At 40.2% G+C, this 27659-nt stretch overlaps 1 protein-coding gene and 1 pseudogene across 1 annotated transcript in view; one reads left to right on the top strand and one right to left on the bottom strand.

Annotated features, from left to right (window-relative positions):
• GRM8 (glutamate metabotropic receptor 8) overlaps window positions 1-27659 on the bottom strand; it is a 727865-nt gene that overhangs the window by 626156 nt on the left and 74050 nt on the right. The window lies entirely within an intron of this gene.
• On the top strand, window positions 13031-13582 carry LOC112408198 (chromobox protein homolog 3 pseudogene; annotated as a pseudogene).

The raw sequence follows: 27659 nt of genomic DNA, 5'->3' as shown, positions 1-27659 counted from the left end.
TGATGAAGGGCTAAGGTTTAAGCTAGAATCTGTTGGATTTCAAAGACCACATTCTTTCCATGATACTATATAACTTCCCTAAGAATAGCAGGAAAAAATTTTCCTGCCATTTATATCCTTTATATCTACATTCCTTTATATTTTCATTGAGAATTTCTTCTTCCCCAGTCAGCTGGTGGATGGCAGCTGCCACAGCAGAAGACCCAGCAAAAGACTGAGCAATAGGGACTTCCCTGGTGGTCCAGTGTTTAACACTCTGCGCTTCCACTGCAGGGGGTGCAGGTTGGAACCCTGGTTGGGGAACTAAGATCCTGCATGCCACATGGCGCAACCAAACTAAGATTATTAAAAAAAAAAAAAAAGGATGAGCACCCAATAATATCTGAGAAAAAAAAAAAAAAAGGATGAGCACCCAATAATATCTGAGAAAAAAAAAAAAAAAGGATGAGCACCCAATAATATCTGAGAAAAAAAAAAAAAAAAAAAAAAAAAAGGCTGAGCACCAGCTAATATCTGAGTAAAACAAAGAAAAAACAAACAAGAAAAAACCCACATGAATTAAAGTCCTATAATAACTGAACTGTTAATGTTAATCATATGATTTCAAAACAACTCCTTCTTTACCATATCTGACCTGATATATTGGAATTATTTCTTCCTAGAAATAAATGATGCATATAAAAACCATAAGTACGTTAGAATTCATGCATGATGTATTTCATAGCAGGAACCCAGGTAAAATCAACATTTTCAAGTCCTGACATCTCTGATAAATCTATAGATTCATAGGTATAAACCAAAAAAAAATATTACGCTTTCAGTCAAAGCATAAACGAGACAATGCTTTTATTTACCTTTCTCTGCTGCAGCTATTAGCTGACAGCCTTACTTTATGAAAAAGATATTCATTTCCTTTGAACTGCTTTCCCCCACATCAAAGCAAAAGTATTCAATATCCTTGAGAAACTAAATTGCTGGGCATAAAACCAAACTTCCTGTTCTTTAGTATAATTTAAACCATCAATTTATTATACACTGAAAAAAATATGCTCATTGTTGGTTCACAATACTCAAGAGTTCCCCAGGTGAGATCTGAAACTGGCCTCTATACACGGAGAGCAAGGAGAGACCAAAGAAAGATGCAGGCTACTCCAGATTGGTAGGTGGCTGGTTTAGCAAGAAATGGAACTTACATATGAGGCCTGTCTTGAGCAGCTGCAAGACAAGTAGATATCTGCACCATGCTAGAATCTTAAAAGTTTATATGGAGGCCTTAATGGGGTTCAGATATGTCTTCAGTCCAGATGGTCTCAATAGCACATCAATCTCTCAAGGCTGCATCCTTGAAAGAGCTCCTAGTGTGGGAACAGCGGGCAGACGTCCATTACAAAGACAGAGGAGGAAGTGAAAAGCCTCCAACTGTCTGAGTCCAGCTCACAGGTCGACCAGTGGTCACATCCTCTCCATGACCTTCTCCAGCACTCATAAAATTAAGTATTCACAGTAACCAAAAATCAAATTCCCAAACACTTGTGCTAAACTGCCAAAGACTTCCTTTCTCATCCTTATCCAGACACACCAAGGAACAACTTTCCAAGAGACTAAATTTCTCAGTAAGTAAAAATTGCACATAGTAGGGGGTTTAATTCCCCAGCCACAGGAAGCTAAACCAATGAGAGAATCAATCTGAAAGACTACCCTTGGCAGCCATAAATGAATTTACTTTCCTCTGTACCGGTATATTCGTAGAGAGTTTATTTCTTCCTAAGCAACAATGGACATTCACCAAGGTGACAGAGATCCTATGTCTCTTCCATAGAGCTCCTCAGTGCAGCATGGAACTTAAAAATACTTTTTAGAACCCATATACTTAGCACAAATCAGAATATTTTCACAGACCAACACATGTGTTTGTGGGTATCAGTATTATTATTGGTTGTTTATTATTATTATCCCCCAAAAGAGCCTGAGAGAAGAACTTGTGTGCAGATAGTTTTTTCAGCTTGTTTCCAGAAAGCAAGAAGGAGTTGGGAAGGTGAGATGGAAAAGTTAAAGGATGTATTATTACCTGGTTACCACTGTGGGGATCTGGATCTCTGTAGAGGACCCTCGGGAACTATAAAAAGTCTACCTTGGAATTGTCCTTCTAAATGACAGGAGTCTGGGGCATTTATTTGCCAACTTCTTACTCCATTGGTTGAGGGTTCTGCCCAATGCATTAATCCTCCCACTCTCTCTACACTAGAACATGCTCCCATGACTTTGGAGAAAGTCCTAAGCATTTAAATTCTTAACAAGTTCCCAGGTGATGCTAATGCTGCTGGCCCTGGCACCACACTCTGAGAAGTCCCCAAAGAAAAGTCTCATGGGTACCCACAATTCAGTCTGTCTTTGAAGTGGCCCAAGGCAACTGCCCTGCCCTCCCTTCTGTACTGGCTCACACCTGTGAATATCCAGCTCCGCCCACAAAGCCATTAGAAGGATGCTCACCACTCATGCCCCTGTGGTGGTACCCACTTCAAGAAAGCCAATGTCGTCTCTATTCTCCTCATACTCCTGAACCACTCTCTCAAGGTTCCAGGACCAACTCAGGGTCCCACTGTGTCAGCTGGGGTCCTAAGCAGATTCTAGATATACCTAGAATCTTACAAAGTTTTATAGAGCAACTTGCATTCTGTCAGGTCAAACCCAAGCAAGGGACCAAAAACAAAAGATATCATGCCACACCTTCATTAATTCTAGTCTCCTCTCTTCTCCAAAGCTCTATCCCTAACCAGACCCCCCTCCCATATTCAAGACAAGATTTCTCAAAAATAACAAAAATTAGAAATTGACGAGGGAGCAAGATTGAAACACTAACATCTGAGCTCCTGAACTCAGCCTGTGAAAATCCCCGTGTTTGCTTCTGTCCTTTTGTTTCTATTTTTGTTTTTTTTTATTGAAGTATAGTTGATCTACATTGTTGTGTTAATTTCTGCTGTACAGCAAAGTGATTCAGTTATACATATATAGACATTGTTTTTTGAATAGTCTTTTCCATTGTGGTTTATCATAGGATATTTAATACAGTTCTCTGTTCTATACAGCAGGACGTTGTTGTTTATACATTCTATATATAATAGCTTACACCTGCTAACCACCTCTTCTTTATCCATTCCTCTGTCAATGGACATTTAGGTTGTTTCCATGTCTTGGATACTGTGAATAGTGCTCCTATGAACTACAGGGGTGCATGTATCTTTTTCAATTAGAGTTTTGTCTAGATATATGCCCAGGAGTGGTGTTGCTGGATCATACGGTACGTTGTTTTTTTTTTTTTTTTTTTTGCTGTATGCGGGCCTCTCACTGTTGTGGCCTCTCCTGTTGCGGAGCACAGGCTCCGGACGCGCAGGCTCAGCCGCCATGGCTCACGGGCCCAGCAGCTCAGCGGCACGCGGGATCTTCCCAGACCGGGGCACGAACTCGTGTGCCCTGCATCGGCAGGCGGACTCTCAACCACTGCACCACCAGGGAAGCCCCCATATGCTAATTTTATTTTTAGTTTTCTGCAGAACCTCCATACTGTTTTCCATAGTGGCTGCACCAACTTACATTCCCACCAACAGTGTAGGAGGGTTCCCTTTTCTCCACATCCTCATCAGCATTTGTTATCTGTAGACTTTTTAATGATGGCCGTTTGGACCAGTGTGAGGTGGTACCTCATTGTAGTTTTGATTTGCATTTCTCTAATGATTAGCGATGTTGAGCATCTTTTCATGTGTCTATTGGCCATTTGTATTTCTTCTTTGGAGAAATGTGTATTTAGGTCTTCTGCCCATTTTTTGATTGGGTTGTTTTTTTGTTGTTGAGTTGTATGACCTGTTTGTATAGTTTAAAAATTAAGCCCTTGTCAGTCACACTGTTTGCAAATATTTTCTCCCATTCGGTAGTTTGTCTTTTCATTTTGTTTATGGTTTCCTTTGATGTGCAAAAGCTTTTAAGTTTGATTACATCCCATTTGTTTGTCTGTTTTTGTTTTTGTGGGAAAGTGTTGGATATTTCTATTACCTTAACTGTGGTGATGGTATCAGTTCACTTATGTCCAAACTCAACGAACTGTACACATTAGGGCTTCCCTGGTAGCACAATGCTTAAGAATCTGCCTGCCATTGCAGTGGACACAGGTTCAAGTCCTGGCCCAGGAAGATCCCACATGCTGCAAAGCAACTAAGCCCATGTGCCACAACTACTGAGATTGCACTCTAGAGCCCACAAGCCACAACTACTGAGCCCACATGCCACAACTACTGAAGCCCGTGCACCTAGAGCCTGTGCTCTGCAACAAGAGAAGCCACTACAATGAGAAGCCCCGGCTCACCACAACTAGAGAAAGCTTGTGTGCAACAACAAAGACCCAATGCAGCCAAAAATAAATAAATACATTTATTTTTTTAAAAAATTGTACACATTAAATATGTGCAATTCTTCGTTTTTCAAGTATACTCAATAAGGCTGTTTGTAAAATTTCCCTATTTGTAATACATAATAGCACAGAAACATTGATCCCTTTCCTCTAAACTTTGAGAAATCTCTGGTGCAAGCTTTTGCACGATCATGGTATCGGTTATCTATTGCTGTGTAACAAACCAGCCCAAAGCTCAGTGGCTTAAAACAACAAACATTCATTGTAGTCATGAATCATTACATCATCAGTTCCACTGTACTTAACTACTTTTGAGTTGATTTTGAATTCTATAGGCACAGTCTTCATGTATCTAGTAAGAAAAAGTAGTGGATTATTATGGGTTGAATTGTGCTCTCCCAAAGAAGATATGTGGTATACTCCAAAAAAGATACGTTGGATACTACCTAAGGAGACAAAAGACCTGTACTCTGAAAACTATAAGACGCTGATGAAAGAAATCAAAGAAGACACAAACAGATAGAAAGATATGCCATGTTCTTGGACTGGAAGAATAAATACTGTCAAAATGACTATACTACCCAAGGCAATCTGCAGATTCAATGACATCTCTATCAAATTACCCATGGCATTTTTCACAGAACTAAAACAAAGAATATTAAAATTTGTATGAAGACACAAAAGACCCCGAATAGCCAAAGCAATCTTGAGAAAGAAAAACAGAGCTGGAGGAATGAGGCTCCCTGACTTCAGACTATCCTACAAAGCTATAGTCATCAAAACAGTATGGTATTGGCACAAAAATAGAAATACAGATCAATGGAACAGGATAGAAAGCCCAGAAATAAACCCACACACCTCTGGTCAATTAATCTATGATAACGGAGGCAAGAGTATACAATGGTGGAAAGACAATCTCTTCAACAAATGGTGCTGGGAAAACTTGACAGCTACATGTAAGAAAATGAAATTAGATCATTCTTTAAGACCATACACAAAAATAAACTAAAAATGGATTAAAGACCTAAATGTGAGACCAGACACTATAAAACTCCTAGAGGAGAACAAAGGCAGAACACTCTCTGACATAAATCACAGCAGTATCTTTTCTGACCCATCTACCAGAGTAATGGAAATAAAAACAAAAATAAGCAAATGGGACCTAATTAAACTCAAAAGCTTTTGTACAGCAAAGGAAACCATAAATGAAATGAAAAGACAACCCACAGATTGGGAGAAAATATTTGCAAATGATGTGACTGACAAAGGATTAGTCTCCAAAATTTACAAATAGCTCATTCAGCTTAATAACACCAAAACAAACAACCCAGTCAATAAATGGGCGGAAGACTTAAATAGACATTTTTCCAAGGAAGACATACAGATGGCCAAGAGGCACATGAAAAGATGTTCAACATCGCTAATGCTGAATGATTAGAGAAATGCAAATCAAAACTACAATAAGATATAACCTCACACCAGTCAAAAAGGTTATCATCCAAAATCCACAAACTATAAATGCTGGAGATGATGTGGAGAAAAGGAAACTTTCCTACACTGTTGGTGGGAATGTAAATTGGTATAGCCACTATGGAGAACAATATGGAGGTTCCTTAAAAAACTAAAAAATAGAACTACCATATGACACTGCAATCCCACTCCTGGGCTTATATCCAGAGAAGAATATGGTCCGAAAGGATACATGCACCCCAATGTTGATTGCAGCACTGTTTACAATAGCCAAGACATGGAAGCAACCTAAATGTCCATCGACAGAGGAGTGGATAAAGAAGATGCAGTACATATATATAATGGAATATTACTCAGCCGTAAAAACGAATGAAATAATGCCATTTGCAGCAACATGGATGGACCTAGAGACTGTCATACTAAGTGAAGTAAGTCAGACAGAGAAAGAGAAATATGATATGATATCGCTTATATGTGGAATCTAAGAAGAAATGATACAAATGAACGTATTTACAAAACAGAAACAGACTCACAGACTTAGAGAACGAACTTATGGTTACCAGGGGGGAAGAGTGGGGGAAGGGACAGTTAGGGAGTTTGGGATTGTGGGATTGACGTGTACGTACTGCTATACTTAAAAAGGATAACCAGGGCTTCCCTGGTGGCGCAGTGGTTGAGAGTCCGCCTGCCGATGCGGGGGACACGGGTTCGTGCCCCGGTCTGGGAAGATCCCACATGCCGCGGAGCGGCTGGGCCCGTGAGCCATGGCCGCTGGGCCTGCGCGTCCGGAGCCTGTGCTCCGCAACGGGAGAGGCCACAACAGTGAGAGGTCCGCGTACCGCAAAAAAAAAAAAACAACCAACAAGGACCTACTGTATAGCACAGGGAACTCTACTCAACGTTATGCAGCAGCCTGGATGGGAGGGGAGTGTGCAGGAGAATGGATACATGTATATGTATGGCTGAGTCGCTTTGCTGTGCACCTGGAACTATCACAACATTGTTAATTGGCTATACTCCAATATAAAATAAGAAGTTAAAAAAATTCAAAAATCAATTCATTAACTAATTAATTTTCTAAAGAAGACATGCTGGAGTCCTAGATCCAAGGTCCTAACTCCCAGTACCTAAGAATGCTATCTTATTTGGAGATAGGGTCTTTATGGAAGTTAAAGTTAAAATGAGGTCATTAGGGTTGGCTCTAATCCAACTTGATTGGTGTACTTACAAAAAAGGGGAAATTTGAACACAGAGACAGGCCTAGAAGGAAGATGATATGAAGAGACATGCAGGCAGGGAAAAGATGACTATCTACAAGCCTTTGGGAAAATCAAGAACTCATTGCTAAGAACATTTACTCACAGAAAGTTTCCTCTCTTGAGAAAAAAATGAGTGAGAAAATATCTATAATTTTTTTTTATGTTGGGGGTAGGAGTTTATTAATTAATTAATTTATTTTTGCTGTGTTGGGTCTTCGTTTCTGCGCGAGGGCTTTCTCTAGTTGCAGCTAGTTGGGGCCACTCTTCATCGCAGTGTGCGGGCCTCTCACTGTCGTGGCCTCTCTTGTTGAGGAGCACAGGCTCCAGATGCGCAGGCTCAGTATTTGTGGCTCACCGGGCCTAGCTGCTCCGCGGCATGTGGGATCCTCCCAGACCAGGGCTCGAACCCATGTCCCCCGCATTAGCAGGCAGATTCTCAACCACTGCGCCACGAGGGACACCCAATATCTACAATTTTGCAATAGGTAAAGTTGTTCAACACTTCAAAGACCAATTTAAAACAATCACATCTTGCTACAGATCTCACCTCCATGAAATACCACCTCAACTTGACAAACTACCACTACATAAATTCCAGTGGGCCTGATTTAGCCTTAAAACCACTGTGGGGCTTCCCTGGTGGCGCAGTGGTTGAGAGTCCGCCTGCCGATCCAGGGGACACGGGTTCGTGCCCCGGTCCGGGAAGATCCCACATGCCGCGGAGCGGCTGGGCCCGTGAGCCATGGCCGCTGAGCCTCCGCGTCCGGAGCCTGTGCTCCGCAACGAGGAGAGGCCACAACAGTGAGAGGCCCGTGTACCGCAAAAAAAAAACCACAAAAAAAAAAACCTGCTGTGATTCAATGAAGGAAGTGTGAGAACCAAGTGGGATTATTTCAAGAATAAACTAAAATATTTGCTATCAAAGGTAAATGAAGGTGAAATAGAATTCGCATTATAAAAAAGTCAAAACAATTTTAAGCAGAAAAAATAAAATGCAATATTATTCAGCTTGTTACCATAATATTTTGAAACTTTATAACTGTCAGAGCAATACTCATGACATTTCCTGGTCTGTTAACTGATAAGCATTTTATTACCTATGGGGAAAAAAATGGAACAACTTTAAGCTCTTAACTATAAAATGCAGGCAAAAGAATGGCAGGATGAGTAGGATTTAGACAGGGATGAGCAGGGCAGCAGGCTGGGGTGGGGACAGTTTCCCAGGGAGGCGAAGCTTCATGTGCAAAGCATCACAACAGAGATTTCTTGAGCCTGTGTTTGTATTTTACGTAAATGGAATCATACAATAGGTTAAAAAAAATGCAGGCAAGACATATATCTTCTAGATATATAAAATATTTCAGCTAATGGAAGAGTCTATCCAAATGTCAGCTAGCTTTCCTCTGGGTCTGTTACACATAGGTCTGAACTTTCACAAAGACCTTGTAACAGGCTAACATTTCTTACAAACTTCAGGAAAAAAAATGTTTTTTTCATACTCAATGTATGACCAGTGAAGAAATATAATGTGATTAAAATTTAATAGGCAAGGGGAATTTTACATTTAACTCAGCAGTGGTACTACCTGTTGTATTAAAGAAAATCACCGATTCAGATTAAGGAGATGCTTGGTTGTGTTGGGTTTTATGTATTTGTCATCCGTTCCTTAATGGAGAAGTTTACTCAGTAAATTAATGTTGGAACCATTTTTAGAAAACAGTATTTAACCCATTTAAAAGAGAAAAACTATTTTGAAAAATCTAAGCATGCCCATTTCCATATAAATAAATGTGAACATTATGTAAAACTAATTATAAATCAATTTTTTAGCTGTTCATCAAAGCAGGTCCACAGAAATCTCTAACTGAAAAAATTCCAAGCAATTCCTTTTAGGCATTGTTTGAGCTATTACAGATGTTTGAAAATAACAAAACTAAATTTAAAATATTCATAATAATAAACAAGACAAAATAGACAACACTTGGGCTTCCCTGGTGGCACAGTGGTTGAGTCTGCCTGCCAATGCAGGGGACATGGGTTCGTGCCCCAGTCCGGGAAGATCCCACATGCCGCGGAGCGGCTACACCCGTGAGCCATGGCCACTGAGCCTGCGCGTCCGAAGCCTGTGCTCCGCAACGGGAGAGGCCACAACAGTGAGAGGGCTGCGTACCACAAAAAAAAAAAAAAAAGACAACCCTCAGAATGAGAAAAAATATTTGCAAATGAAGCAACTGATAAGCGATTAATCTCCAAAATATACAAATAGCTCATGAGCTCAATATCAAAAAAACAAACAACTCAATCCAAAAATGGGCAGAAGACCTAAGTAGACATTTCTCCAAATAAGTCATACAGATGGCCAACAGGCTCATGATGAAAAGATGCTCAACATCACTAATTATTAGAGAAATGCAAATCAAAACTACAATGAGGTATCACCTCACACTGGTCAGAAATGGCCATCATCACAAAATCTACAAACAATAAAAGCTGGATAGCGTGTGGAGAAAAGGGAACCCTCTTGCATGGTTGGTGGGAATGTAAATTGATACAGTCACTATGGAGAACAGTATGGAGGTTCCTTAAAAAACTAAAAGTAGAACTACCATGTGATCGAGCAATCCCACTACTGGGCATATACCCTGAGAAAACCATAATTCAAAAAGACACCTGCACCCCAATGTTCACTGCAGCACTATTTACAGTAGCCAGAACATGGAAGCAACCTGAATGTCTACTGACAGATGAATGGATAAAGAAGATGTGGTACATATATACAATGGAATATCACTCAGCTATAAAAAGGAATGAAACTGGGTCATTTATAGAGATGTGGATGGACCTAGAGACTGTGATACAGAGTGAAGCAAGTTCGAAAGAGAAAAACAGATACCGTATATTAACGCATATATGTGGAATCTAGAAAAATGGTACAGATGAACCTATTTTCAGAGCAGAAATAGAGACACATACGTAGAGAGCAAACATATGGACACCATAGGGGGAAGGAGGGGGTGGGATGAATTGGGAGATTGGGATTGACATACATACACCACTACGTATAAAATAGATAACTAATGAGAACCTGCTGTATAGCAAAGGGAACTCTCTACTCAGCGCTCTGTGGTGACCTAAATGGAAAGGAAATCCAAAAAGGAGGGGATATATGTATACATATAGCAGATTCACTTCACTGTACAGCAGAAACTAACACAACATTGTAAAGCAACTATATTCCAATTTTTTTTAAAAAAGCATTCCTGCCCCCAATAAAAAAATATTCGGGACTTCCCTGGTGGCGCAGTGGTTAAGCCTCCACACTCCCAACGCAGGGGGCCCATGTTCGATCCCTGATCAGGGAACAAGATCCTACATGTCGCAACTAAGAGTTCACATGCCACAGCTAAGGACCCAGCAAGCCGCAACTAGGAGCCTGCCTGTCGCAACTAAGACCTGGCACAACCAAATAAATTAATTAAATAAATATTTTTTAAAGATATTCATAATGAAGGCTTTTTACTAATTCCAACTGAGCTTTCCCCACTCTTCCTTCCAGAAGTGACTTTGTTCTGCAGCTTTGGATGGGACTGGACTGAGGGAATAGATGAGAATTATCCACTTTGAAAGTCAGATTTGGGACATAAAGAATGAATAGGTAATTTATTTTTTAAAAAATGAACCAAGTATAAGACTGTTAGGAAGTATTAGGCAAAGAGACTCTTTTACATTCATCTAGAATTGTTGTTCTTATTCCCAAGGAGAATTTAAATATGATAAGATAGGCCATTTTCCCCACCTGGCTAGCTCCAAGGAGGTTGCCCCTCTCTGACAAATAACAGGGGAAATACCCAACACAGAATCCTTGCCTGTTATTATCTCCGTAGACAGTAACTTCTAGAGAGTGAGGATTAGTTCTTTCTCCTATTCAAGCTAACTACGTCTTGCACAGTGCTATGCACATCATAGGAATTCCTCAAAAGTTCGGTGAATTCCATTGAAAAACTAAGATTATTCACTAACCTTAGCTTCTTCAATGTCAAAGTATAAAGACAGAATCAGATAAGAGCACTGAATTCTAAATTAATTCAGTAAGAGTCATAAATTATGAAGTGCTTCCACCAATATATGGTTAAGTCAGGGGACCTACTTTTAAAATGACTTAGTTATTAAAAGACAAAAATAACACAAATGTCATAGAATTTTCAAAGGAGCTTTATCATTTGTATAACTTGCTAGAATTGGGGTTATCAAATTTAATATGAACAGCTTTCATCAAATTTGTATTTAATGAATGCAGCTGTGAAATGGGCAAATCCAATATACTGCAAACAGCCCAACTCTTACTTCGTTCCACAGATATGATTCACCCTTAATAGCCAGAAGCATCACTTCAAATAGTTTGTGTTACGGCAGAATGGATCATGTCGTATTCATTCTACCTACAGGAAGGAAGCTAGCATCCATAATAGCAGCATTCAACTGTGTGTTACAAAGCACAACCCAGCAGAACGTTTATAACATAAAATGTGAAGATATTTAAAACATAAACTTTGTGGGTTGTGGCAGACCAGAGACTTCTCTCTTTCCACTAAAGGGATACATTTTTGATTCAAGTCTTTCAAATCCTAGGACCTGAGATCAGCTACAAAACTTACCCAGGACTGTGGAAAAATGTGTCAGCCTCTGCTTTGTACTGCTAAGACTCAACTCACCATTTCTATAAACATGTACATACACAAGCATGGACGTTTCTACAAAGAGCAAATTTATCATTCATTTAACGTGGAGGATGCGTCTGCATTTGAGAACGTAATGGACATTCACATTTCTTCCTCCAGATAAATGTGTACTATGGAGTAAAGCTCCAGTTGAGAGGGCTATGAGTTCTAGTCCTCCTTTTTAATATTTCACTCCTGAGAAAATTCTCTATCACATATAAGCAATTTCGAAAATATTCGCAATCTAAGGAGGTTTCCAGATCTACCTGGGAAAATGAACAATTGCATACCAGTTTGACAGACAGTATACAAGAATCAGATCAGAGGGTAAAAGTCACAGCATTCCAATGCAAAGAGGTTTCAAGGTCATTCAGACGTCCAAGGTCAAATCTCAGTTCTGAAAAAAGAAAATTGGCTGCCTGATCTTAGACAACTTAATCTTGCTAAACCTCGTTTCCCTCGTGTGAAAAGTGGGGATGAAAATAGAACTGCTGTGGGAGTTGGAGTTTACACACACACCACACATGCCAAGTCTCCAGCACAATCCCATGGATCAGGCACTGCATGATATGTAGCTGTACATGCATAATATCACGTGGACACTCTACAGCTGTCCCTACATCCTATTTCCCACATTAAACAGGCATTATCTGCTCACGTTCTCTCCTCCTTTCTGCATTATGGGCCATTACAGGCAGAAGCTGTGTCATATTCAATTCCGTAACTGCAGGATCTAACACACGCCCGGCATATTGTATAAACCAGTCAACTGCTACTTATGTTTGGCGAGAGCCGCTGGCTCCTCATATATGTTAACATATTTTATCAAGTAAGTCAAATGAAAAATGAAGTGCTCATTCTTAACCTATTAAACTTTCTCCCTCTGTTTTTGTTAAATTTACATAGGTGGACTCTTATTTAGCCGTAACAATCAGCTGCTGATTTTCTATTTAAAATGTGAAACTTGAAGTTCCCCCATTGTTTCACCATCGTGGGGTTCATCTGGGTACCATTCCAAAAATTTAATTTGCTTTGTTATTAAAAAAAAAAAATACTAGCCCAGCCCCCTCCGCCTTGATGTGGCTGGAGCTTGAGGCGCGCAGGGCCTGGGACACCACAGACCTGGGACCCAGAGCAGCTCAGAGGCAGTGAATAATGGCTCTTCAAGTCTGCAATAAAAAATGGCCTCCAATAAAACTACACTGCAAAAAACGGGAAAGAAACAGAATGCAAAGAGTAAAAAAGTCGAAGAGGCAGAACCTGAAGAATTTGTGGTAGAAAAAGTACTGGACCCACGTGTAGTGAATGGGAAGGTGGAGTGTTTCCTGAAGGGGAAGGGATTTACAGATTCAGACAATACTTGGGAACCCAAAGAAAATTGAGATTGTCCAGAGTTGACTGAAGCATTTCTTAATTCTCAAAAAGCTGGTAAAGAAAAAGATGGAACAAAAAGAAAATCTTTATCTGACAGTGAATCTGATGATAGCAAATCAAAGAAGAAAAGAGAATGCTGCTGATAAACCAAGAGGTTTAGCCAGAGGTCTCGACCCAGAGCTATAACTGGTGCCACAGACAGCAGTGGAGAATTCATGTTTCTCAGGAAATGGAAAGATTCAGATGAGGCAGACTTGGTGATGGCAAAGGAGGCAAATATGAAGTGTCCTCAAATTGTAATTGCTTTTTATGAAGAGAGACTAACTTGGCATTCTTGTCCAGAAGATGAAGCTCAATAATTGTCTGCATTGTTTTTTATATACATTTTAATATATAAAATCTCCATAGTCATTACTCAGTCAGAATTTAGAATTTGCATTTAACTCATATATGTCTAAGGAACTTTCTGGGTTTTTTTGTATGTGTATACATAAAATACATATGTAAATGGTTTGGGGGATTTTTGGTTATTGTTTAATTACATTTACCAAAACAAAAACAGCCTTTCACAACCATGGATAAGCCCATGTTTCTGGGATTCTATCATTTTAAGCAATATAAGAAATCACGTTCAACTTAAATTGAAAATTTAAGTCTTAACCTTTCAAATTAAATAATTTTGTAATTAATTAGACAAATTAAACAATTTAAATTGGATAATTTTTTAAAGCAGCCCTATCAGAATCTGCATCCATATCTACCGTCATATAAATGCAGTTTTATATGCAAAGCCCCTGAAAGGAAAATTTTATCACTGTCAACAAATGACACCCAAATGAAAAAAACTAGAAAAATTCTGGTATGTTTTAATTAGCCAAGCAAGACTTATTTAAATGGACATTTAAAGCTTCCTTTTGGCAAACCATTTCTTTATAAGAAGTTGAAATCCCTGTGCTGTATTTACTGAAAGACTTGTGATACATGGAATGTCTCAGACTTGTTAATGGAAACCTAATCAGATGGTTAGGGATGTTGGCAATTTAGGATCTGCAGGAATAAATGAATGAACAAACTTTTCTAATCTAAACTTGACCTGCATGTTTTTTCAAACTTTACCCCAACCCATTCTTTACACGTAGGCTCAAGCTTCTCAGTATTTTGGGTTACTGGTTCAGCAGAAGCCAGGAAAAACAATAACTTTGTAGTAATCATAATGTTATTCAACTGTATATTGTTTACTTTATGGTAAAGAGTGGTGAACAGTGGTCAATAAATAGTTTTATATTCAAAAAAAATACTAACAGAATTGTAGGTCTTGAACACAGGTGAGTTTCTTTTTTTGATTCAAAATGAAACAAACTTTCTGGGAAAGTTTAAAAACTTAAATAGCTGATTTCTGCCTAGTGGAAAGATTCCCTGTTTACAGTTCTTTGCTAAAAAGGAAAGAAATGAAAATATTTTTGCCAGATTGTAAGCCCATAGGAAAGTTACAGATTAGAGTCTGCACTAATTGCTCAAGCTCATTTCTTTTTCAAAAAGGAGATCCTAATTTTTAACAACTTGACAAGATTACAGCAACCTATTTGGTACAACTCAGATTATTTTCATATTTCCTCTTTTTCTTGCTCCTACTGGTGGCCAATCTCAGTCAGAAGTCTAAGCAGCACCTCCAGTCTCCTCTCCACAAAGTGTGCCAGAAACAAGTAGCACAGAAGAGGTGCCACCACCCTTAATTTGAACCTTTGTGATACCCTCAGTCCACAACTGCAAAGCTCTTCTTCGATTTACCTTTTCCAAACAAATAAACCATGTAATCTAGTTCCACCCCACCCCCCCAACCTCACATCCATTCTCCTTTTGATACATTTTTCTCTTTGTTTTTTATTTGTTTGTTTTTAATATAATGAGTCCCATATACCCAGTCATCCCTCAGTATCCGTGGGGAATTTGTTCCAGGACGTCTGTGGATACCAGAATCCGTGGATGCTCAAGTCCCTTATGTAAATGGCATAGTACAATCAGCCCTCCATATTCCTGGGTTCTGCATCTGCGGATTCAACCAAGTGAATTGAACTGTGGTTGGTTGAACCGCCCGATGCAGAAGCAGTGGGGACAGAGGGTCCACCGCTTTTCCTACTCACTGGATCTAGCAGAGCATCAAATAAGTAAGCAACCTGCAGAACCTTTATGTTCCCTGCAGGGAGCCTGAAACCTGTGTTTTCACAAGCCCTCCAGGTGGTCCTGACATGCGCCCAAGGTTGGAAACCTCTGCTCCAGCCTTTCAGGATGGGGCCCAGACTGGCAGATATTTTTCATGACTTTTTGTTCTTATAAACATAATGAAGATCCCCAATCATCTGACTGATCCCAGGGCCAGGATTTGAGTGACTTAATGTTTAAGTACAATTCTGATAGAAGTCACAACATTTCCATTTCGTAATAACTAATGTTTGGGTGAATAAAGTCTTTGTCTCTTGGAATTTGAACTACCTCACTACAGATTCTTAAATTTTATTTGTATCACACATATCCACACGCAACCAAGGCAATTTGAAGGAGAAACCCAAAGGAAAAAAGGCAAAACATCTGTCTTTAGTGGGGAAAGCACTGCAGAGGGTCCAAAAGCCCTACTTACCTGAAACACAACTCTCAGCTCACTCTCTCTAACAATGAGAAAATCGGAATGGAGAATATGGACGGTTCAGTGCAAGTAGCAGTAACATATATGTTGTTAACAACATATATGTTGTTACATATATCAACATATATGTTGATAACAAAAACAACATTTATTTTGTCCTTACTGACATAGGCACTTTGTCAAATGAGCCACGTGTATTATTTAATCCTCACAACAACTTTTCCCATTTCACAGATAAGGAAACTGAGGCACAGAGATGTTAAGCAACCTGCCCAAAGTCTTAGAGATCTTAAGTGGCAGAGCTGGGACCCCACAATCTAGGTTTCTCTGACTTCAAGCCCCATAAGCTCTTAACAAGTTTGTTGTGCTGACTTCCAGCCCATCAGCCCAGATTTGGTGGACAATGGGAAAATAACTTGATGGTGCGTTATCTAGAAAACTCTCCCATGGACTGAACACTGCAGTTTGGATGCCTAGTCTGTCTCACAGACCTATTGAGGGGCTCATTTTCCTCCTTGCCCACGAGAAAGATTACAAAGTGTAACCTGAGTACATCAGGCCTTGAGGCAAACTCTACCATTCACTGTAACTCACAACAGTCACATCAACATGGTACCATCTTGAATATCAGAAAGGACATAGTATGAGCAAACTGCCTGATAATCAAGTCTAAATAGACTTACTGGTTGAGAAATAATCCTGGCATATATTCTTCAAGCAATATTTACTCACTGCAGAACAATGAATTTAAGTTTCAGCTTTGGAATCCGTTGCTTGTTTTAAATGTACCAGACCGTCTTGAGATAATTATCAACCCCTCCTCAGTGCTCCCCACTGCAAGTGCTCCAACACTATTATCTTCCCTCATCTACACACTGAATCTCTGTAGCTCATGGAAAGCCTGTGTCAGAGTAGATCAAGACTGGGGCACTGGGCAGAAGTTCGTGGACAAAAAGACACAAGTCCTTAACTTTAGGCTCTTTCCATCAGAAGTAAGAAAGAGGACAGACCTTAAAGTGGCTGGCAAAGTCAAGTGACCTTTATAAACACACTACACAAAATCCCATAGACGCCAGTCCACAACTGGGACAGCTGGCCACTCGCGCTGTTAGAGCAGGTTCCCTCCCAGGTCCACAAGAGAAACGTCCAGATGCTCTCTAGGCTGCCCCGATTCTGCTTGAATCTTGAGGGCAAAATACTCCTAGTATACTTCCTTTATACATACTCCCTCTCTGGTAGAGTCACAGTTTGCCAACAACAAAGGTAGAACTAATTTATGTACACACCGAAATACATTTCATCGCTCATACAAATTCAGTATTCAATCAAGACAGTGTAGTAGTAATCTTACTCTATTTCCGGTTTTCTCAGTCTGCACTGACATTTTGGACCGGATAATTCTTTGCTGTGAAGGGCTGTCCTGTGCATGGTAGGATGTTTAGCAGCATCCCTGGCCTCTACCCACTAGATGCCAATAGCAAACCCTTTCCCCAAGTTGTAACAACCAAAAAATATCTCTGGGAGAGCAAATCACCCCTAGCTAAGAATCACTGCTCTATTTGCTCAATTTGTCCCATTTGTCTCTAAAAGGCAAATGTAATACTTCTGTACTACAATGCAACTGTTTAAAAGACATTTCATATACCCTGTGACTGTCAGTCTCTGTGATTCTCTGATGATTATTCAGACATCCAAGTGGCCTGCCTTTCTTATTCTGGCATTGTTACTGTATTAAAATTCCCTTGGCTCAAGTGCCAGACCCTGCCTGGTTTCCATCTCTCCACCTTCCTTTTCTGACAACCTGAGACCCCTGAATTCCACCCAGCTTTAGACACACCTCCAGCTTTGTCTCTCAAGGACTGATCTTTTTTTTTCTGAGTTATATAATAATATATTTATTGAGTATATACAGTGCGCCAAGGACGGTTTTTTTTGTTTTGTTTTGTTTTACATCTTTATTGGAGTATAATTGTTTTACAATGGTACGTTAGTTTCTGCTTTATAACAAAGTGAATCAGTTATACATATACACATGTTCCCATATCTCTTCCATCTTGCGTCTCCCTCCCTCCCTATCCCACCCCTCTAGGTGGTCACACAGCACCGAGCTGATCTCCCTGTGCTATGCGGCTGCTTCCCACTAGCTATCTATTTTACGTCTGGTAGTGTATACATGTTCAAGGACTGATCTTGATTTGGCAAGGAGGGATACTAGCCTAATGTTCTCATAATCAATTTCCTGTTACTCCCACTATTTGTCATTAAACCACATCCTGGTGATCCAGTTTTGAAAACCAGGCATGTGCCTTGAACTGGAAACAAAGTCCCCACTCACCATTCAATGTTGATAATTCAATTTGTGTCTTATACTTTTATAATTGGTCTCTTGATGCCACGATCCTCTAGAACCAGGACCCTAAATTATTCTTGCAGTCCTGCCTCAGAATTTGTGACTATCTGTATGCTCATGGAATTGTTAGCCCAATATTATTTTGTCTGCTCCTTGGAATTTCAAATATCACCTGCTTTGATGTTGGCCATCACTGAGCTTCTATGACCATCAACACAGGCTCATTTGACCTTGTTACACCTACAAGATGCCAATGACTGTACTAGGCTGCTACCATCCACGATTTCATCAGCTCTCTGGACACAATCCTCAGTCTGTCAGTCTCGTTCTGTAACCCTGTTGCCCCCTCCCCAGTGCCCATCCCACCCACGCAATTGCGGGGGGTGTCCAGATCCAGGTATTTGCTCATGAGATGGTTGTTACCCTAGCTAGGCTATGGCACTCAGACCAAGACTGGATACTGGAATTAATATTTGATTAGCTCTTCTAGGTAGTTCACTCAATATTACTTAAACCTTAAGCCAGAATATTGCTTTTCCAGTTACATCGTCCAGAAAGGGGTGGAGCCTAGATAACGAACAGAAACAGGATCTCCAGTGCTCCCTCACAATGAACGTTACATTTGAGTACATAATCCTTTTTCTGGGCGGGGGGGGGGTACGCGGGCCTCTCACTGTTGTGGCCTCTCCCGTTGCAGAGCACAGGCTCCGGACGCGCAGGCTCAGCGGCCATGGCTCACGGGCCCAGCCGCTCTGCGACATGTGGGATCCTCCCGGACCGGGGCATGAACCCGTGTCCCCTGCATCGGCAGGTGGACTCTCAACCACTGCGCCACCAGGAAAGCCCCATAATCCTTTTTACTCCCACATATTTTCTCAGGAAAGGAAAGCCTTTTGCAATTCTCACTCCAATCAAAATGCTTAATTGCCTCAATTTCTTTACCTCATCTCCCACCTTCTTCATAACTACAGGAAGTATAAAATGTAAGCACAAATAACTCCGAAAGAAATGAGAAACAAAAATAAAAAGACTTTAAAAGTGTCGAAATCCTCCCAGTAATTAATTTTCACTTAAATATCTTCAGGGACTAAAAGTCTGCTCATTATGAAGGGAAACTTAATGGGTCACTCCTTCCAATCTTCTGCCTTTATGGAGAGGGGCGTCCAAACCATTCAAATTAGGCATTGACCCTGGCTAGGCAATAGCACGACCCACAGTTAAAAATTATGTTTTTATGAGCTTCACAAAAACAAGACCCATTAGAGTGCAGCAAATACTTTCAGAACTTCCCGGTAGCTGGGCCAGAATCCTCAATACTACTCTACCAGCCCACAGCAAGCTAGTGCATGGACTAGGGAAACACACAAGCTAAATGAAGGCACTATGACAGCAAGAAAGATAAGTCTCAATGACACAAGCCTATTTACACATAAAGCCAATTGCTCCCAGTGACAAGCAGTGTTTTTCAAATTGCAGATCATAACCCAAAGCACTGGAAAGAATGACCTATTAAGGCTCTCTCCCCCAGTGAATGCACTGAAATTAACTAATAGGTCTTGACTGCAATTTTTTTCTTTTTAGGAATGGAATAGAAAATTTCAGAATGCATTACAAGCAAATAGTAACAGTAAAAATGTTTCATGAAACTTTTTTCATAGATAGATGATAGATAGGTAGATAGACAGATAGATAGATAGATAGAGACAGAAGTTCAACAACTATTTACTGAGCACCTACAATGCACCAAGTACTTTTCTAGACAGATACACCAATGACTAAAACAGATAAAAATTCTTGTGTTGCTTATACATAATATTTTAGATAGAAATGTAAAATGGATTTCTTAGTGTAAGTCATAGATTTTTTTTTTTAAGTTTGAAAGACACTATTTATAATACAGAGGTGTCCAAGCATCCTCCCTACCAATCCACCAAGACAGACCCACCCAATAATCGCCCCGCCACTCTGGGAAGCCCCAGACAGGAATGAAGTGGAAGGAATAGCCCAAATCATCCGCCATCCCCGCTTGCAAATCCGCCTTCAAGGTCAAGCCTGTCTTCTTGAAGCCATTCTCTGTTTGCTCTGTTTTGCATCTTCCCCTTTAATTTTGTTTCTTTCCCACAGTTCTAATAAGATAAGTCTCTTGAAAGGGAATGAAAACAGCTAAATGAACCAGTTCTCGGTGGATATTCCCTAGAAGTGTAACAGGTGGAGAAGTTCTGTTTATATTTTTATTAAATATTAACTGCTAGTAACAGGCAAAGCATCGAAATTGTGATAGCAGATTCTCTTTGACCCATTTAACAACATATCTACATATCTTCTCCCTAAATTTCTTCAGAAACATCCTAATAGGTATTAACTAGGGTCCAATCTGATACTTCTCAACATAATGATTTGCTTATTTAATCTGAAGCCGCCGTAGCTCACATTTAGTGGTTCTCCAGGATGAGCCCAACATTGTGCTACGTGCCTTGTCTTTCATCCTCACAATGATCCGGTGAGGGCAGAATTATTATCTGCCTTCTGTAAGAGAAGATGTTAAAGCTTCTAGAAGTTAAGTCATTTGTCCAGGATCATTCAGCTAGTAAGTGGCAGAGCTAAAATTTTAACAAATGCCATATAGCTCCACAAAATGACTGAATGTATATCCATTAAGGGCAGAAGGTTTATTATGTATGAAAAAAATGTAAACTCTGCTCAGAAAACGTACTCTACAAGCCTCTGCTTCCCCTGCCTTGCTCTTAATCATTCTTTACTATTTTCATAATCATTAATAAAGTCTATAAATAAACAAACCATTAGGTTTAGAACCGAAGTGTCAACACAAGTACTTTTTCCTTCCTTCAATGCAATAGGTTTAAATGTGTGGTTGCTCAAAATATTGTGACATTTCTCGCACTAATCCCTTCTAATTGCCATAAGGATAGTGGGAGGATAAGAGGACAGACTCTGGGTCCAGAATGTGTGGTCTCAACTACCAGCCCCACAATTTATATGAAGCTTATGTACAGCTGTATAGCCTTGGGAAAACTGTGCCTCAGTTTCCTCAACTGTAAAATGAAAATAATAATAGTATTTACCTAGGGGGTTATTTTGAGGGTTAAATGAGATACCATAAGCAATGCACTTAGAACAGTGTGGACACTGAATAAACGCTATGCATTTGTTATCCTTACGATTATTACTTCCTAAGAAGCACTAGCTCATCTCATTCTACTAAGCATTAACGTCTTGGAGTTTATCAAGAAAAAACTAACTGATTCACTTTGTTATAAAGCAGAAACTAACACACCATTGTAAAGCAATTGTACTCCAATAAAGATGTTAAAAAAAAATCCCAACAGGAATAAAAACAAAAAGAAAGAATGTGTATTTTGTTTTTGAGTGACGTGTATATTGTTTTTGAGTGATGTGTATATTGTTTTTGAGTGACGTGTATATTGTTTTTGAGTGACGTGTATTGTATAAATGTCAATTAGATCCAGCTGGTTGGTGGTGGAGTTCAGTTCTGTATCCTTGTTGATTTTCTGCCTACTACTATCAATTACTGAGAGTGGAATATTAAAGTCTTTGATTATAATTGTGAAAAAAAAAAAGAGTAAGTTCTGGGTGGTGGGGAAAAGAAATCAATCATTAAACTTGAAACTCTGTCAAGACAGAGAATTATGTCTGTTCCATCATCTGTCCCTTCATTCCCCAGTTGCTTGAGTTGCTGAAAGGTGCACAGTAGATGCTATGGCCTAATTTATGCTGTTTTTGGAAAGCATTACACTTCATAACTTATTTGAAAAGGAACCATTTTGTTTTAATGCTGATATATGAGATCTCTTCGCTTTGCAAAACACAACCAGCATGTTTATTTACTGAACAAAGGTCAGTACCATAAGTTTGTATGAAAAGAGAAATCATAACCATTGTCAAAAGAAGATTCAAACCAATTTTGCAGCAAAGGTCTATATGTTGTTTTTAACAACTGTCTCAAATGTTGGTCAAATGAAAAGGTCAAGTGTACATCAATATAAAAGAATATAAAGGTCCTCACTATCCCTTAGCCTGTTCTCTTAGTGAGGCAAAAACACATTTAAAGTGCATCTCCTCATAATCAATTTCTTTACTTACAAATGTCATTCTGAATGGACATTTTACAGCTGATTAATATTTGTCCCTTTTTCTCACATGCAAATACAAGACCAAAATGCATACTTCTGGTAGATTTCCTTCCTGCTGATTCAAGCGCTGATTTCCTACAGATCTGCTATCTATAGCCCTGGCAGAAAAGCTGCCATGTTGGTTAAATATATTCATCTCTTCTCTTCCAAAATATTTAAGGTAAGTGAACAACTAAAGATCTGATTGTAGAAGGTAGAAAACATTGTCATTGCCTTCGTCAAAAAGTCAACATAGGGCTTCCCTGGTGGCGCAGTTGTTTAAAAAAAAAAAAAAAAAAAAAGTCAACATATTAAGTATGCTGCACATACAAATGTACTCAATTAACATTTTAATTAAGGATAACAAACAATAATTAAACAGATGACATTTTAATTAATTTTCTCAACTGTAAATAGCCTGATGGAAATTATTGTTAAATCTGATTTAAATATTTCTCCTTGCAAAAACAGTGACCTCAAACTACCCATGATCAAAAACGTTGCCCTCTTATGTACGTATATGGTCATAATGTCGTAGCCATAAATAAGTTTCCAAGTAAAGTTTCTCAGTGTTATCAACCCTGTTCTCTTCACTTGGTATGCAAACAACAGTGTAGCTCTATATAATTATGTCTTTCAAGGCACTTGTTTATGTCTTGTGCAAAAACATAGCACTAAAGTACCTCAGGGTTGAATACTAGAGTTAAAGATTCATGCTTGGTCATTAAATCCAGATAAGCCATTCTGCCAAGCTTGGCAACCCAATTCCATGAAATCCAGTTTTCATATTTCCATAGATTCCTGAGACCTGTCCCTGGTTTGGCAACACAGAAGGGGTTGCTAATTGTGCCAAGTGGCATTATTAATTTCTCAAAGCAAAATTAGATTTAATTCATTTTGGTTTTGAAAATAAATGTGGGCCATTCAGCACTTTGTAGCAGAGTGGAATGACAGCATAGCAAATGACGCCTAAGATATTAGATAGTGAACTGTCAAGAAAACAGAATAAGCCCTGCTATCAAGGTTGCCAGACTGGCATTCATTAATTAATTAATTTTTGGTTTTGCTCTTTTGTCCCATATTGGAACATACTTATACTAAAGGATGGTCCATTATTTATCAGAAATTCAAATTTAACTGGGGGTTCTGTATTTTATCTGGCAACCCTCCTATTTTAAAAATGTATTTTATTGAAGTATAGATGATTTACAATTTGTGTTAGCTTCTGGTGTATAGCAAAGTGATTCAGTTATACATATATATAATGGTTTGCATTGGCTAATCCCAAACTGCCAATCCATCCCACCGCACACCCACCCTCCCCCTTAGCAATCACAACTCTTTTCTCCATGTCTGTGAGTGTGTTTCTGTTTCGTAGGTAAGTTCATTTGTGTCATATTTCAGATTCCACATGTGCCTTGTTAATTTTCTTTTCTTCCCTTTTTTTTTTGGCCATGCCACATGGCTTATGGGATCTCAACCAGGGATTGAGCTTGGGCCGTGGCCGTGAAAGCCCAGAATCCTAACCACTAGACCACCAGGGAAATCCCTGCTAACCCTACTTTTAAAAGAGCAGTATCTGTAAGATAAACACACCTTGAGAAACATTTTCTTGGTCTATGATATAGGGTGAGCTATGGCAAAAATGAGAAGAAATCTGATGCTAGACGATGCTCTGGGGCCCTGGGAAGGTGGAAGGATGGGTCCTTAGCCAGCATCAAGAAAGCATGTCCAGGAAACAAACACTGTTTATTTACTAAGTCATATCTGGAGTTTAAAAGTTATTGATCTATTGTTTAATCTGCTCTGCTTTGTTTTTTAATTGTAATAAATAGGTCTCAGAGGACAGCGAGCTGCACCTTGGGGTCACTCTGTCACTGAAGGAGACACTTGGGGTCTATCACAGTCTCTGCATGGTTTCCTGCAGGGGAATTCCTGGAAGACAACACAATTCCCAGAGATATGGCTGGAAGAGGCAGCTGCTCTCCAGTGCAAAGTGAGCCTCAGACAAAGAAGTGGGGTTCTCATGGCTCAGGATAGAGAAGGACAGGGGGACAGAGAAGGACAGGGGGACAGAGACGTCCACAGGCTGAGAGGTCAAGAGAGGGGAGTTTTTCCCAAGAACTTCCAGCTTTGGGAAGTTCAAGTGTTTCTTCCTAGCTGAGAATGCTGAAGGGGTATGATGATTAGGATAAATGGTCTGCTTGAAATCTGTATTTTTTCATCGACACAATTAGAACTGAATATTTTAATTCAATTACCCAGATATTTCACCAAAGAGAAGTATCAGTTCCAACAGGAGATATCTAGGGCTAGTGATCCCCTCTTTTCAAAAATATCCCCTCTTCACCTCCAGTTACTCAACAATCCCGTTATAATTTTGGAGTCACTCATTGTACAGTAACTCTCTACCCCACCCAACCTCTGCAATCTCCACATCTCTTGAGAGAAACTCCCATAGCCTTAAAGAAGGCCCCTGGCTACTCTTCAACTCAAAGAAAGGGTCTCCAGCTTAACAATGAGTTTGCTTGTGGAAGTGAAAGGCAAACAGAAACTCATCACCTAACACCGTTGTTTACCTGGAATGTAAGGCCTTTGGCAGGCATCTGTCTCTGTGTTAGAGGCAATCTTTCTCAGTATGCAGTTGTTATTGCTGCTATTAGCACAATGCATTTAGCACAACCTTGACGCGAGGTTCAAGTATTCTGAGCACTCAATTCAACAATATTGAATGTATGAATGGATGGACCAGTGAATGAAAGTTGGGCAGCCCACAGAAAACCTCAGAGAGAGCTGATCGGTGCTTCCCAAGAGGTCTGAAGGTTCTCCCCTCCCTACCAGGCAAAGCTGGAAGTTCAAGTGTCCTGGCAGAAGTGCAGAGAGTAAGGATACTGCCTTCCTACTGCTGTGGATGAAGGTCCTCTGACAGGCCCCACGAACAGAGGGTGTATTTTAAAGAGATCTTATTTCCTAATACATATTGTTAAGCTCTCTCCTACGGCCCTATGCAAGCTTGGCTGGCGACTTTTCTGTTAACTACAAATGAGCCGCAATTCTCTCTTGCTTTCAGCTTTAAACAAGTCCCCCTCCCCACTTTTCTTAACCTAGGGGTTAAGTCCACCCTCCGCCCCTTACAAGTGCACTGACAGCATATTTCCAATATCCTCCAGTCTTCAACTGCCGTATCTTTCAAACCGGGCTCAAAACACCTCTTTGTAGAAGCCTCTCCGAATTAACTCATGGAATCCAATTTTACTGTTTTCTCCTTTTATCTGAACCCTTACACACTTACATGTCAGGTCTTTACCATATATTTTTATGTTATTTACTCAGAGAAAGAATGTCAGAGCTTTGTATGTTATTGGTGCTCCAAATGTAGCTTTGAAAAGTAAGTGAATGAAAACTAGTGCAGAGGAGCATAGAAAGCTCTGTTGTTCTAAGATCTAATGTATCTACTCTTACCCATCTTTGAACTCAAGTGTTCAACACATGAATGTAGTCCTTCCACTTGATACTCAAAGTATGGTCCGTGAACCAGCATCACCTGGAAATTCATTGGAGATGCAGTCTCAGGCTCCACCCCAAACCCACCACATCGGAACCTGCATTTTAACAAGATTCCTCGGAGTGATTTGTATGCACAACAAACCTTGAGAAGCACTGACTTCCCCCATACCCAGCATGAAATAATCTACAAGGAATATCTCTTGAATGGCTGTAACATCGCTGTCCATTCAAGCATCTCTAATTTTGCCCAATCAAACCTATCCATTAGGAAGCAACTTTTCTACCAAAGGAGTTTGAAATCCTCTTCACGTTGCCTCAGTGAAACAGGAAAGAAGACAGGCCTAGAATACAGGACTCAGATTAGAGAGAACAAATCACTTCCTAGAAACCGATTGATGAAGAACTGGTACTTAACACTGAAGGCATTGCAGTAGCAGGGCTCAGAGAGTCAGGGGCAGGCTCCCGAAGCCAAGGTGTGTCCTCAGACAGCAGAACAGCTGCACATGGATGCACAGGAACACCCAGCAGAGGCTGAGGGTCATCAGAACCAGACCAGAAAAGAAGACAAAGGTGTAGACCGTCCCGAGTCTCAATGGGGAAAAACAGGAAACTTAAGTCACAGCCCCACTGGCTCGTTTGTGCCTAGTATTGATGTGCCAGGAGTTAGACAAACCACTCCACCTACATTACCTCATTCAACCACAACTATAATAGACAATGAGTGTTATTATCCCATTCCACAGATTGCATAACTAAAAACCAGAAAGACTGTGAAATTAACCCAAGAAACATCACTGAAAGTGACCTCACAGGACTCAAAACCAATCTGGCTCCCAAGCCCTACTTCAGCCTCTGTTCTACCGCCTCCTTCTACTGAAGGTGAGTAAAGAGTGTACGGTCTTCATTACATAGTGTGGACTCAGTCATTCTCAATTAACCCTTTGGTTGGCTTCCTAAATCCAGAATTCAAGAAGCCCTTCGGATATCACTACCCACTCATGTCTGAAGGAGGGAGACCCTACCTCAAAAACAAGATGGCCATCACAGTGAGCGTAGGAGGCTGGCATTATGAAATGCTGTGGTTAACAAGGTGGTTTTCTCCCTTCCCAGTTGGTACCTGCTATATATTACAACAAGCATCAGGTTTTAGCAAAAACGAAACACTTTTCCTTCCTTGGAGAAGAGCATATGCCGGCATGGCTAAGAGGTTGGCCACCTGGCCCTGTGGTACAGAGGACTTCGTGGGAGGTCAGGTCCCATTAGGGCGGCACTGGGGACCCTACAGACTGAAGGTCTCCCAGCCTGGCCCGGGGGGGTGGTCGACTTTAGTCCTCAGAGTCTGTGCTATCCCTGACCCTTCTCCAGCCTTGGCCCCTCTAGAGGAAATGACATCGTACACACTTCTATAATAAAAGCAGTCACCCAAAGGCTATGGTCACCCTTAGCAGACAGACCAGACCAACCACCTGCAGAAAAATTCCCCACTCACAGCACCCTGCTAAGAACCTTCTTGTGTCATAAAAGAGAAAACACCCCAAAACCCAATTATGGGTGATGAAAAGCCACATCACACTTAACAAGTCATCAACAATATTGTCTAAATACATCAGGTGATGTTCTGAAAGGTGTTGAGTCACATTGCAACTTCTGCCCTTCATCACCACTGCCATCCCATGTTCTTTGACTCTCTGAGTTTAGAGCTCTCTATTGGGCTTTTAAAGATACACGTAGAGACATCAAAATTGTGATAAGAGGTATAGGAAGCACATAGAGGGGAAAGCTGCTTC

This window comes from Neophocaena asiaeorientalis, unplaced genomic scaffold (assembly GCF_003031525.2).
Source record: "Neophocaena asiaeorientalis asiaeorientalis breed wild unplaced genomic scaffold, Neophocaena_asiaeorientalis_V1.1 scaffold116, whole genome shotgun sequence".
In the NCBI taxonomy this organism is placed as follows: Eukaryota; Metazoa; Chordata; class Mammalia; order Artiodactyla; family Phocoenidae; genus Neophocaena; species Neophocaena asiaeorientalis.
Note: the sequence above shows the minus strand (reverse complement) of the source record. Positions and strands in the feature narration are given on the sequence as shown.